The 15156-nt window shown below is 31.7% G+C and overlaps 1 long non-coding RNA gene across 21 annotated transcripts; it reads left to right on the forward strand.

Annotated features, from left to right (window-relative positions):
• Positions 1-8083: 8083 nt before the first annotated feature.
• LOC103844932 lies at positions 8084-13206 on the forward strand. 21 transcript variants are annotated; one of them, XR_004452971.1, is made up of 6 exons: positions 8094-10466; positions 10603-11202; positions 11375-12098; positions 12200-12270; positions 12344-12456; positions 12625-13206. It is a non-coding gene; the product is annotated as an uncharacterized LOC103844932 (long non-coding RNA). The 21 variants fall into 21 exon arrangements; XR_004452970.1 differs by having other exon boundaries at positions 8095-10466; positions 12215-12270; XR_004452969.1 differs by having other exon boundaries at positions 8090-10466; positions 12200-12456.
• Positions 13207-15156: the final 1950 nt, after the last annotated feature.

Genomic DNA, 15156 nt, shown 5'->3' on the forward strand with positions numbered 1-15156 from the left:
TATTTATTTATATTATATAAAAGAAATATGCTTAAGATAATTTATATTTACATGTTTGTGTTTAAAAAAATATAGTTTAACATTGTAACCCCATTATTTTAGTAAATTTATAACTGAAACAATTTAAAAAAAAACTAAAATTTGTTAATTTACCTATTTAATATAATTTTTTCATATTTAATTCATATAATACTTCTATTTTTATATAATACAGAATATAATTATAGAATTTATAAAAAAATAGTAGATAATTTTAATTTTCTTGTTTTATAATAAAATTTGAATTAAAATTTATTTATAATAATATTATATTACTAATTACGAAATTAAGTAATATGTTTTTTTATAAAAATATTTAAATTCTTAAGTAAGATTTTGTTAGAATTTTTCTCAACAAATTTTTTTATAATTAAAAAAAAATCAAATTTATAGGTTGTTTATTATTAATGTAAATAATCAATACATCATATTAACTAATTTCTTAAGTGGTCATACTATGACTTGTTAATAGTATATAAAAATAGGACGTTAAATTAATAGATTAGATATGGAATGATAAAACCTTTTAAATGTTAACAGAATTCAACAAATTATTAAAAAGGTTGTATGAGTATACTTAGTTATATAATATCCAATAACTATAGAAAATTCCCTACGATAAAATAAGAATTCTAAAACTTTTTTTATAAAATAAAGAGAGTGTGTAGATGGATACTGTGCTAAATCTATTGTTAACTTTATACAAAGATTTAGTCTCGTATATATGAGAAAGGTTTTTTAGTTGCCAACTGTAAACTGTATTGCGTGGCATTTTCACTCTTTCCTAATATGTGATGTATTGAAGATTGAAGTTAATGAATAAAGTGGACTGAAACATCATTAGATTCCTAATTAAATTGTTCTCTTATTTATCCACTTGGTTGGTCAATAAGAAACCCACGATCGAAAATCAATTTACTTTCTGGATTACGAATACATCAACGAGCAAATGCGCCGGTTGCACATTTTCTGAAATAGTTAATAGATGTAATGTATTAAAACCTACACTACCAAACTATCTGTTCGTACGGTGCAAGTAGACGAACTTAAGTTAGTTTGTTTATTTGATTTATATGCTTGTCATTGATAATCTAGTAATTAATGAATTGAGGAGCATGGTTCATGATACTAGGCATGATGAGTGTTTCGGTTTCCTGGTGCAGGGTTAATATGAGTTTGAGTTTTTGAGAGCACAATTTTAGAACTATTTATATATTATAAAAGTTTGGTTCATTTCGGATCTTTTTCTGGATTTTATTTAGATTGAGTAAATTATGTGAAAACTTGTTGTACCAAAAAAAACTTTCGGATTGGATTCAAAACTAAGTTTAAGTAACACAAAAAACTCATTTGTATTCTAAATATACTCATTTAACTTAAAAGAGTGGTTTTAAGATTTTTGTCGATTGACTGAAATCATTAATCTAATAGAGAGATATGCGTAGACATGGACGGATCTAGAAAATAATTTACAGTGGTGCATAATATATAATATATTTATTTTAATAAAACTTTAATTTATGTTAATAAATTAAACTATTTTTAATTATATTTTTAAAGAATATACAAATTAATATGTTAACAGTAAAGAAGAACAAAATTCACATGTAATATAATAATCATAACTCTTAAAGATAACTCATATACAAAAATATTATGCTTACAACAAAAAAGAGCAAACCTAAAATATAGAGAATCATGAGATAACAACAAATCATATACTAATACAAAGCCAAGTAGTGAGAATAATATAAGTTAACAACAAATCATATGAAAATTTCAAAATAAACTCGCAAAACTGTAAACAACAAATAATATACAAAAAAAAAAAACAAATTGTATATGTGAGAACAAAGTTCAAAATCATTTCCTAACAAATCGAACACGATAAACCGAACCAAAAAACGATAATTTTTGTGTGTGTATATATTGAGTATGGAGAGGAATTGCTAGTACATTTGAATGTTTCCTTAAACAATCTGAAGGATGAGGTGATTGGAATCGACGATTTTGTTTTCCAGTTTGAAGAGTCAAAAAAATTATATAAAATTCTGAAATGATGGTTTCAAGTTTTTAAATCGCCGAATGGATAAAAAAAATCAGAGTAAATATTTGAGAAGAATGTTTAAGAAAAGATATGTGCAGACTTAGTATCGAATTATGAAAAAGGAAAAGTATGATTTGAGGGAGATATGAACTCAGATTATGAGTATACTTGATCCGGTTTCAGATATATATATAATACCTACCGAACACCTATGATACCAATGTGAGGCTCTAATTTCTTAGCAAGATCCAAATTAGACACACTTTTATCGGATGGATTGGGTTTGGTTCCGGTTATCAAATCTGGTATATTTGCCTGAATTAAAGAAATTATCGGTTAAAATTCATAATCATTTTAGATCAGGAACAAGAAACGGTTGTAAATTCCTTTTTCACAACTGCTGAGACTCAAATATGTGATTAAAATTTAATCTTAGAAAGATCGGTAATAACCCATTCAAGTTTGAATTAGTGTGTATTGATTATCACAAGAGTAAAAATAAATCTAAAATTCAAAAAATGAACACTGCAATTTACTTTAAGCTAAGGTTATTTATTAACGTTGTATAACTAAACAAAGAATTTTAGAATTTGTCAACTTCCAGTTTAATAATCTAATAGCATTGACTTTGTAAAACTCCTTGACATATGTCAATAGACGATCTTGGGAAGATTTTATTTCATTTAAAAATGAACTAGATTTTCACCCGCACAACCGTGCAGGTATATATTTTCACATTTATATATATAGATATTTGTTTTACATAATTATTATATATTTTATTGTTACTCACATATTTAAATATTTGTATAATTATACCAAATATAATAATTTTATAGTTTTCATGCTGTAAATTAAAATCATCACATATATATGTTGCTTATTACATATTTGTCTTATTAAATTTGCGTTTGATTACTAAACTAAAATTTTTAATGCATGAAACAACATATATGAAAACAATTTTGTATTTAATTTATTATTATCATGATCCGTAATTCAAATCGCTAGATTTTTTTAGTAATTTTTTAATGTTCACTAATTTTATATAATAAATTACTGTATATTAAAAAGTTTAAGATAAGTTAAATTTTTATACATGTATTATATAGTTTACTAATATTAATCCGTTCTACCAACATATTATATTTTTCACATAAATATTTTATATTTATGAAAATAAAATATGTTAACTTATCAATTTAAAATAATTTTATCATATTTTGTTCAATATAACATTTTTATTTTAAAATGATATATATTATTATAAAATTGATAAAATAGGATATAATTTTATTCTTTTAGTAACATTTCATTACTAATTACAAAATTAGTTGAAAATATTTATATTCAATTTATGACAATTAAGATCTTATTATAATCTTTTTCAAGAGATTTGTTAGAATTTTAATTTTTTTTTAAAAAATAAAAGATATAAAAGATATTATGATTAAAGTAGTTAAAAATATTATGTATATTAGCTTAGTGATATACATTTAATATAAAATTTAAATGATGGTCCAAATAAAAATATCACTCATCAAAAAATCATGATTTTTATTTTATTAGAAAACAAATTTGAAAAAAATAAAAATAGAAATAAATATAAAAAATCATGATTTTTATTTTATTAGAAAACAAATTTGAAAAAAATAAAAATAAAAATAAATATTTATTTCTAACAAAATCTTTAAAAATTATTAATAAATGTATTTGTGAAATTAATTAATTTTATTTTATTTAAATTTTCGTTTATAAACCAAAACTATATTCAATTTTAATTTCTAATTATATTTTATGATAATTTAAATTAAAACTAACTAATTTTTGAAAGTAAATTTAAAAAGATTCTAAGAAGATTTTAAAAAGATTTTGTTAGAACATTTTAAATATATTCATTTGTATTTCAAATAAAAAGATAAAGATATTAAAAGATATAATAATGAACTTATGTTAAATATGATATTTTCTAGGAATGGTCCAAACTAAAAAAAATTACACATGAAAAAAAGTCATGACTTCTGTTTTAATATATAAGATTTTTCTATTATCGAGATGCCGAACTTAGGGATTATTTTATTTTGTCAACAATTTAGGGATTAATTATACTAATATGTGTCCTTTCTTTTCTTGGTTTTAAATTGTTATTTCGACAGCTTATATTATATATGTTAATTATGTATTAAAATTATATCACCTACTAGCTTTATACGATTATTAACGTGAAACCGGCCAATGACAAGGTAAGATTTATATTTTAATACTGAATTTACTATACATTAGTTATATTAGATAGTTTAGAAATGATTTATATATTATGATTTATATATTGTATACAAGTATATGTAAGCAATATGATGTTGTGGACGAAGTAACACATAAACTCTGAATATTGCGCATAACCTTAAGTTTCAGTAACCTATTATTAATTTATATGCAAAATAGTTAATCTTTTTCACCAACAACGATATTATACTAAGTTTGGATCTGAATAATGATACATCAACTGCACTAGTTACTTTTTCTAATACGTTTATAATCGCCCATGAAAGTTTATTCTGATGGCAAAGCAAGTATGTAGTAGTATCAATAAGCTTAAGTTTCAGATAAAATCTACGTGGCACCGGAGGAAAATGGGTTCCAAATATGTAGTAATATCAATAAACTTAAATTTTCAGATAAAATCTACGTGGCACCGGAGGAAAATGGGTTCCAACTAAAGCTACAAAATAAATAAATGGAGATCAAAGGCAAATCTATTCTATTAAAACATCAGTGTAACCTATTGATAAAAGATTATGTTCAATTAAAAATAACTGATTTTTAAATAACTGCATCTAATTATATCAAAATACTAGCAACATTATAATTTTCTCTACCAGCAACAGTTATCAAGTTTTCTTTGAAAGCGCTTTTTATGATCATCAATTAATTTCTCAGTAACAAACAAATAGATATGCCAATTAATTTCTCACTAAACCGCCTCCATCTCTGTTTTCCGCTTCTCCCTGTCATCTATTGTAGTCTTTGCTTTCTTGTTGAGGGAGAGGTTGGCCTCAGCAGTGGGCTTCAAAGATTCTGATCTGGCGGTCCTCGTAGAAGATCTGGTGTGTTTCTGGCGGTGGGTATGGGGTTTGAGGACGGCTTCTCCTCCTGCTAGGTCCAATTCCATTCTCGCTTGAGGATCTCTGTACGTCTGGTGTGTTTTCTCTCCCTAGTCGGTGTTTCCATCACGCTTAGTGTTGTGTGAGATGCTGGGTAAATCTCCTCATGGAGTGTGGCTGCATGTTCGCACCTTCTCCATTATAGATCTGAGGTCGGGGGTCCGTGGATATGTGGCCTTTCAGTTCTGGGTTTTAGTACCTCTGGTGGCCTCTGGCGGTAGTGCGTGGAGTGCTTCTGCGGGTGAGTTTTTAGCTCGCTTGTTGACAACTCTTGTGGCGGCGAACGGTTTGGTAGTCATCTGCTATGTCTGCATCTGGTTCGTCCGCGCTTGGGGATGTTGACTCCTTCTTGAAGTCGGTGCGGTGTCTAGTGTGTGGCGTTCCTTGTCACCAACTCTCTCTCCTTTCTCAGTGGTGGTTTTTTTCTCTGAGGAAGGGGCTGTGACCGTCGATACTTCGTCGGTAAGCTTGCTGGTTCGAAGGTTACTTCATCGGAGGAGGTGTGTCCATCTGGTCCCATTACTCTATATGGGTTTTGGATTAAACGAATGTACACGGTCCCAGTTTCTGTTGGTTGGAGGCGACATTATCCACCTACTTTCCCGAACGACGGTATTGGTGGTTGCAAACTCCTCTTCATGTCGCCGGTTAGGTAATGATGGACCGGTTTGCAGGTCTGAGATTGTAATTCTCTGAGCAGGTGTTGATGATTGGGTCTCTCGGAAGTTGTAGGAGCCGTAGCATGCATCAAAATTTGAAGGTGCCTTTCTCCCGGTATCTTGCGGCAACCGATAGCTCATTCCGCTTATGCCTATTCTTCAGGTCCTTCACCGTCTCGTTAATGTCCGGTTCTCTGTCATGGTCTCCTCTCCTTTCGATTTGTAATTTTTCACTGCTTAAGCTTTGTATTTAGCTTCATTTCTTTTTTTTTCGCTACTTGTTTCTAGGTAACTTCTGTAACAAATCGAAAATTTGGTAATAATATTTAACATTTTACCCAAAAAACCTTTCTTATTTACCAATTAAACATCTAATTTTCCACGTATTTAACCATTCTTTTGAAAACGTTATATGACTACCTTATGATCCTCCAAACTAAGTTAAAACAGTATATAAATATGAGAAGTTTGATATTGTATATAATTATTCTGAGGCATCACGTATTTCAAGTTATAAAATATTGAAACTTTACAGTAATGAATAGTTATCAGTTATAGGGCATGCAGCTGAACTGTTTGGCTTATTTATTATTGCATCATTAAACAGATTAAAATCAGCATAATATATGTGTTAATAGTGCTATTGTTGAAAAAAGAAACAAATTTATACAAGAATATAGGTCTTGTGATTTTTGCTTCTCGTTTATGACATATAAACTGTGAGAAATCGGTAAATTCATACATCAACAGAGGACCGCGGTCTCGACAGTATATGTACTGATGACATGTGCTAAAATATACATTAACGTAGATTTATTTTAAATTTCATACATGAACTAATAAAATTTGGCTAAATCATGCATTGACCTCTTTTCCGTTAACCAAACGTTTATGGATGATGACATGTCATTAATGGTAAGCCTATGTGTTATAGTGGAAACCTGAGCTATCTATTACAATTTAAAATGATAATTTTTTTTTTTAAATTTAAATCTGTTGAAAGGGGGAGTTGAACCTTTGGTGAATCTATAACTTATCAGAAGCTCAACTACTGTGACAAACTTATACTTTGTACATACTCTCTATTGTTTTAAATATATCTCTAATAAATATTTAATTCTGATATTTCTTCTTTTTCCTCTCTGTCTTCTAAATTCTTCATCTTCTCCTCTGTAATATTACAGCAAGAGCCACCACTTCCACTTCTACAACTGCTGCTGCAAAAACTAGTGATTGAGTTTATTCGGTAATGGAGAGCCTAACCTTGTGAATGGCCCTATCGCCAATAAGGTTAAATACCAAATCTAATCAGAGTTTGATTACTAAGAAAATGAGTCTTAACGTTTTATTGTTGCAGATTATATATTCGGGTTATGGTTGCTCTCAAGGTTGGTTCATGACGCATTGCACAAATGACCCGGGTTTAAGGTCTTTGTATAATACCACAACAACATATGTTATTACCTCAAAATCATAGAGTCTAAACCGATATGTAATTTCTGGGCTTTAGGGATTTCAAGAACATAATGACATTGCATATTAAAAAGCTAGACTCGTCTGAGTAGGAATCTCAAACAAGACTATCTTGAGAAAGTAAAACAAACTCATTTCTTCTCACTACATTATTTATCTTCTTCATTTTTTCACACTATGAACGATTGCTTGAGTTGTACGTGACATAGAGACATTGGCCTTATTCGTTTGTACATCTGGAAGATGCATCCAGCTGGTCCATCTAGATATCTTATCCAGATACTTCATCTGAGTGTTGTTCGTTTCTTCATTTCGTCCATGCATCCAGATAAATCATCTGAATGCAGCTATGTTCGTTTTTTTAACTTGCATATGCATCCAAGTGGACTTGTTAATAAAATGATTAAAATATATTTTTTTATGTTTCAGCGGAAAAATAGTACTTTTACGGTTTTGGCGGAAAATACGTTTTTTGCGGTTTTGGGGGAAAATACGTTTTTGCGGTTTGGCGGTGAAAGTACGTTTTGCGGTTTTGGCGAAAAATGTGTTTTTGACGAAAATGTGCGTTTTGCGGGTTTTGGCGGGAAAATACATTTTTTGGTTTGGGCGGGAAAATGCGTTTTTCCGGTTTCTGCGGGAAAATGCGTTTTTCCGATTTTGGTGGAAAATGCGTTTTTCCGGTTTTGGCGGAAAAATGCGTTTTTCCGGTTTTGGCGGAAAAATACGTTTTTTGGTTTTGGTGGGAAAATGCATTTTTCCGGTTTTGGTGGGAAAATGTATTTTTTCCCCGGTTTTGGCGGAAAATAATTTTTCGGTTTTGGCGGGAAAATACGTTTTTTGGTTTTGACGGAAAAACACGTTTCTCGATTTTGGCCGAAATGTTAGGTTTTACTGGTTTGACCAAAAAATGTGTGTTTTATGGAAATATGCATTTTACGGTTTTGAAGAAAAACGTATTTTGCGGTTTTGGCGGAAAAATGTATTTTTTCAATTTTTGTGGAAAAATATATTTCTTGGTTTTGGCGAAAAAATGTATGTGCAAAAAAAAAAATTTACGGTTTGAAAATTATATTTTGACTTTAAATGGTCATTTTTGTCATTTATCATTTTCGAGTGAACTAGATGCACCATCAAGACTCACCTTCATTTAGGTGAGAATTTGAGATAAGTTTTTAAAAATTCAGCTGAATGATCCATCTAGATATAGCATTATAATGCACAAAACGAACAATACGTTTGTGGAGACTCAAGCCGATGATGGGTTCAGAATTAAATATTTATTAGATATATATTTGAGAATTAAATATTTATTAGATATGTATTTGAAATCGTAGAGAATGTGTTTAATGAATCGGTTTGTCAAAGTGGTTGAGTGTCAGAATATTCACTTATAAAACAAGGGTTTGAATCCGGCTTTCAACATATTTTGACAATTTTTTTTAATAAAAATTATTTTAATCCGTAAAAGACAGCTTTAACTTCCATTATGACACGTAAGTTACCGTTAATGACATGTCATCGTCCATATATGTTTGACTAACGGAAAATAGATCAATGCATGATTTAGCTTAATTTTATTAGTTCATGTATAAAATTTAAAATAAATTTACGTTGATGTATGTTTTAGCACAGATCATCAGTGTATGTACTGATCGAGACCGCATCCTTCTGTTGATTTATGAATTTTCCGATTTCCTATACCAGTTTGTATTGAACTAGAAAAATGGTCTGTAATGCAAATGACTAACTTCTGTAACATTATGAAATATCCGTTTTAAAAACTAAAAAATAATTAAAAGCTACATTTTATGTTAGTTTTTATTCTCCACCAGAAACACCAGATGTCTCTACCCTCAGCCTTCACCACTTTATTTATTAGTTTGTATTCTCCTCCAGAACACCAGATTTTGTACGATGAGCTTTCCAGTAATCTATTTGTGCAAAACAATAAACATCAACTCGTTTGAAAGGAGGGACATATAAGAAACTGATATATGGTGTAAATTTTTTTTCCTTTATATATCATCTCTTAGAATGGCTTTGAGATCCGAAATCACAGGAGCTGAGGCTACGTGAATGCAGCTACAAAACACTGAGCACTTTATGTCATGCTAGACACAACTCTTGACTATCTTAAGACCAAACCATATCAAATGTCTTAAACCTCATGGTTACAGATTTACACTACACACAATGCTATTAACAGGTAAGGATTTAGTATCAAAAGAGCTTCCAATATAGAGAATGATCCGTCGTTTGCAAGGATCAAGAAAACAAATTACATGAGCGTGAAAGGGAAGGCATATACATACATTATTGTCGGGCCAGAGTTTATAGATCCACCTGAACAGCCAAAATTTGTTACTTGATCATTGTCCATTTCAAATAGCCATGTTTTTCAACTTTCCACAAAAGAGAATGATGTAATCTATTTTTCTCAAATGGGATGATGAAAACGACGAAAGTTACAAAATTTAAAGCCTAATTATTGTCTTAATTACATAAGAAATAAATATGAATTATCTATACTATACTAAAAGGGGGATATACTCCACTCTAAAGCTGTCCACGTCAGATAAAAAAATCATCCAATCATATTATAAGGTTTTGCCACGTAAGCTATTGGGTTTTGCGTTTTCTAAAAATCCGTCTCGACCTTGCCCTTCGCCGACTTGACATGTTCATCTACTTTGATCTCTTCGTTTTCCCCAATCTGAAAAAGAAACATATGTTCTCTTATTCACCAGAGGCTTTAAATTATGCACTTCTAACCCTTTCTTCTTGCCTTTTCAGTTCTTCTTCTCCATCTCTCCTTCCTCCTCCTCTTCCAATCTACAAATGTTGTTACAACAGAGCATCGATGATCAGGTTACCCATATATGCTCACTTAGGATTGAATCAGCTCCATGATGTCGTCAACGTTTATATGAAGGGGTTTGACATCGATCCAAGCAACCGTTACAATCATGTTTGGTAGACGCTCAAGGTTTTGCGTCGACTCCACACGCCGTCTCGGATCCATTTGGATAGGCTTTCCAATGGCGGAGATGTCGAAGAACCTAATGACAGATTCTTCAGCGAGAGGTTCTTTTGATTTAAGCAGCTTGATTTCATAAATATTTGGTAAGAGATCTATAGACACAGTCAAAATATCTTAACTTTAATTGAAATACTAGACGGTGATGCACCCTTTTGGAATTATGTTGAATGTTAATTTCAGTACTCAGGTAGGTAAGCAGCGTGGATCAGGAGGATACGATGGTTGTGCCTCTAAGGAAAGACCTGAGGCAAAGAAGAAACAAAAACTGGAGCATGAACCTGAGCCAGAGTGTGGAGAAGAAAAGTAGAACAAGAAGATGAAGCAGAAAGCTTTAAAGGAGATATAGATGGGGAATGCGGCATACAAGGCCTTCGAAACACTATCAATAATTAGTCACAATCACGAAAATTGATGATGAAGATATCTCTTTATCACAAATCGTACTGCTGTTTATCTGGAGATGACAAAGGTATAGTCTTTATGTGTATGTGTAGTTTTTATGAATAATAGTCTACAGTTTGTATGATTTGCTTGGTACTTGGTTGAGTATAAATGTGATCATGTTTGATTCAGTATTATGAGTGCATTAATGTATTAGTCCCGAATGATTGAAGAAGGAGGACAAGTTCATCGAGCTTGATTGTGTATATTTTCCAAGGGATACAACAGAAAAGGAGCATGAGTGACAATGCAATGGAGACATACCAAGAGGGTGTCTAACATGATCCTAAAAATCAGGAGTCTCTCGACGGTCTTAGAAGTTATGCTACATGTGTAAAGGTGTGAAGAAATTATTCACTATGTAATCTTAGTAGCTATATAACGTGTTCCAGAAAAATCGTAAACGACGATCACTTCTCCGTAACGTCTCAACGTTGCATTTAGATGATGCCTCTGTTCTTATTTCTTGCCTTTTTCAAATACAGTAATAAGTATGTTTTCTGCAATCTAGATAAAATCTCACTCAGCCTCCGAAGCTACAGCAGAAGCGAGTTCAACCACCCAAGGAAGAACTCCAGCGCCCCAATTGAGTCCGGAAGAGGCTGGACGAAGAGCAAGGACCCAGCTTTCCCACGGTGAATCTGAAGGAAACGGTGCAAGGGGAAAAAAAGGTTAAGAGATGAAAAAACAGAAGGTGAAGCTGAACATGAAATTTGCAAAGAAAATGGGACCGAAGATTTTACATGAGTTAGAAGAAGGAAGGTTATGAGGGTATCTGCGAAACGCTATCAGCTTTGCCTTCTACTGCTCATCATGATGCCTAGGTACTAATCTCATGGTAAAGTTTATGTCTTTTGGTTTCCTGATGATTTGTCTTATAAACTTTTATGCAAGTAGTATTAGAAATAAAAAGGAAACAATATCATTAATACTAAAGTTCATGATATGGATCTGGTGGCCTTGAAGTGTTCAAGTGTATGCCTCCATGATTCTCAGATTTATAACAACCTCTGAGCTTTTTGGTCTTTCAGGAGAAAGTTCAATTTTTGCTGTTTGGCCTTGCATGGAAATGGATGTTCTTGAATTTCTAGGTTTTCTCTCTCTGTCTCTCTTTGTTTTGTAGATTGAGTGTGAGCCAGCATATTTGATGCCTGACTATGGATTGAAAACTTTTAACTAATAAACAGCGATGAGCATCTAGATCTTATTCACGACTAAAGTCATCGAGAGAATTGGTAACTTTTTTAGTTAAATTTGCTACTAAATGGTGATATAAAGATTATTTCAGGGTCGAAATTAGGATATTATTTTCTGTAACCTTCCACCATCTTGACAGTTTTATGCGTTTCAGCTAGACTTACAATTCATCGTGTACGTAGATGGCTCGAGGAGTGGCTGTTAAGTCAAGTGAGTGTTGTTTGTAATTGATTGACCTAAACCAGTTGATGATACGAACATTGATATCTCCACGCTTGAGAAGTTTCTTCAGGAACAAAATCAATATCGGCAGCAAACCTGGAGCTCTTAGTGACACCGTAATGGAACGCGAAAGATCACCGTTAACCTCACCACCGATTCCAACTTCTACAAACGGTACATCACGACTTTCATTTCGAGTTAATTCAAGTATCAGACCAGAAATATTTGAGAAAGTAAAATCTATGTGATTGCGTTGAACAAAACAGGGATCGGTACGACCTAAGATACTTAAACATGTACGAGCTAAATATTTAAACCTACATAATGAGTTTCCTTTCTTAGTTTTCTTGCAGTGATCAGGAACAAGTGCTTAACGTTCTTCCTCTGTTTACTTAAAAGAAGAAGCCGGATCTGTTTGAGAAGTTGCAGAAGAAAAAAAAATGTTTTCCATGATGCATAAAGAGAGAAGAGAAGCAACTACTGGCTTACCAGTCTCCATGTATTGTCACAAGAACTATAAAATTGGCGCAGCCTAGGACGCTTGCTTGGTGCCGTAAGCGGATGTTAGTCTCAGGTTCCGGCCCTGTAGGGATTGATATGTAACCAGTTGGGTAGACATTTTAGAGTTACGGCAGAAATTTAGGCAAGCAGTTGAAGAGCTGCTCTACATCTTTGGCTCAGCGTTTGTCATGGAGAATGAAAACTCAGGTTGTTTAGTTGGATGTGATGAGTCTCTGATTGCTTCAGTCTTATGTTGAGATGATGCATTTTACTTTACTTTAAATGTTATCTTTGGCTGATTGAATAAAGCATATAAAAATATCATATAACATTAATTTTTGGATTCACGCAAAAATGTAATAGAAAACTTATGGATTTCCAGAAAAATATTCACTGGGCGCATGATGTAACACCAATTTGTCCTCCCCATTCTTATTACTGTTAACCTAGCTCTAGATTTGGCTGAATTATATGTGATGCATGTGATTACAATGCATTTTTAAGTTGCATGCAGCAGTTTGATTTTCCATGACTTTAGTTCGTACACTTTCTTTATCTTTATTGGCATACATGCTATTCATTTTGATCTTTTTTTTCTTAAAACATTAGGATCATTTTTGACAAAGGAATTCATTTTGATCGTATAGATTGTAATTACAATATGACAAGAGAACAAAAAATCAGTAATTTCGACCACGGCGGCACTAAATCTTTGATATCATATTAATTTCTTCATAATATTTTGAGAACGACAATTGTAGATTTCTACCCCATTACCTTAATATTATATCTACTCCATTACCTTAATATTATTGCCACCAACACTAGCCCGGATTTGATTGACTACTTTTGAAGTGACCTTAAAGTGTTGTTATTGTACTGAATATATATATACAGTATATGTGCCTCTTCTTCGGTAGATTAAAGATATCAGCAGAGTTGACCTTTTACCAATTAACTCTTTCGGAACCAGATTAAACGATAAGAATCGAAATCATTTTTAAAACTATTAAAGTCCAAATATTTTCCTTTTGTAGCAGAAGTAAATATGTGTTGTGAAGAGTAAAAGAGTTTTTTTTTGCTAAAGCAGAGTTAAAAATTTTACCACACCAATAATAATAAAATAGGTTTCTTACGTTAAGATTAACAAATCGAAGGTAAAAATGTATTATCTTTTACCACATTACTAGATTATATTCACTGATTATGAAATGTGTTACAGTTTGTTATATGGCGTTGGAACATCTATTAATGTCGCAACAAAATTTGAACCAATAATATGTTACTAATATATTGTACGAAAATCTTGATATAAAAAGAAGATTAGAGGGGGAGAGAAAATGGTCACTGCCTATAAATAAAAATTGGTTAATAACCTGAAAATGACAACTAAAACTTTCATCTGATTTCAAATAATAATGCAAAATAAACGATAAGACATTTTGCTATCATATATCATTGTTGATATTATGTGTAAAAATTATATACAATATAATAAAAAAATCAAATTTTCTAAATTTATAAAACTACTTATGTATCAAAGTAAATAATATTAGAACAACCGGCGCTACGCGCCGGAAAAATTCCTAGTTCTAGTAATAACACAATAAATTTGTGTCATCCTAGCAAACTTCCTGAATTCTTATTGTTTTAACTTTTCTGTTGATCATGAGTGGCTAACTCATTTTTATCTAGGAAATGACCTCGTACCTCATTTCTTTCTAAAACCATGCACTCTTGTTTTTAGTTTCATATGTGAAAATATGTGCAAAAAAAATCAAGAAATGACCGATGCAGCTTATAACTAACCCACTTTTGCTGCAAGGATCGAAAAAGAGGACGGAGTGATCAGTACAACTAGGAGTGGTCGATCCAAAAAGAAAAAGAAAAAGAAAATCTTAATAAATCTAGTCTTGAGATGTACATTGAATATATATCATTTTCTTGCTTGAGAGACACATATAATGATCAATGACTGATACGCTTCTCATAAAAAAAGTGAAAATCAAGAATCACAACATAAAGTATCCTCCCTGAGAAGGATGAAAGTCAGAATCAAGACTGGAAGAATCCCAAGATGTGTGAAGGTTTGGACTTCGCCATATCCTGTTGGGCCAGCAGCAGCACTTCTTGGGCCAAGACGACTCGCAGGCCCACTCCAACAGCAGCACCTGATCACATACGTAACATATATAAGAGAGATGTTAGTATGGTGATTAAGGTAACGCTTAAGGAAACACAGCAGCTGCAACAACAAGTAATCAGGATACATCAAGGGGCAAGAGTAGGAGGCAACAATACAAGATCAATAAGCTTAGGCCTAAGTCAGATTGATCTAAGGGGCTTTGTTGTATTCTCTTGTGGAATTGATTG

This window comes from Brassica rapa, chromosome A10 (genome assembly GCF_000309985.2).
Source record: "Brassica rapa cultivar Chiifu-401-42 chromosome A10, CAAS_Brap_v3.01, whole genome shotgun sequence".
Classification (NCBI taxonomy): Eukaryota; Viridiplantae; Streptophyta; class Magnoliopsida; order Brassicales; family Brassicaceae; genus Brassica; species Brassica rapa.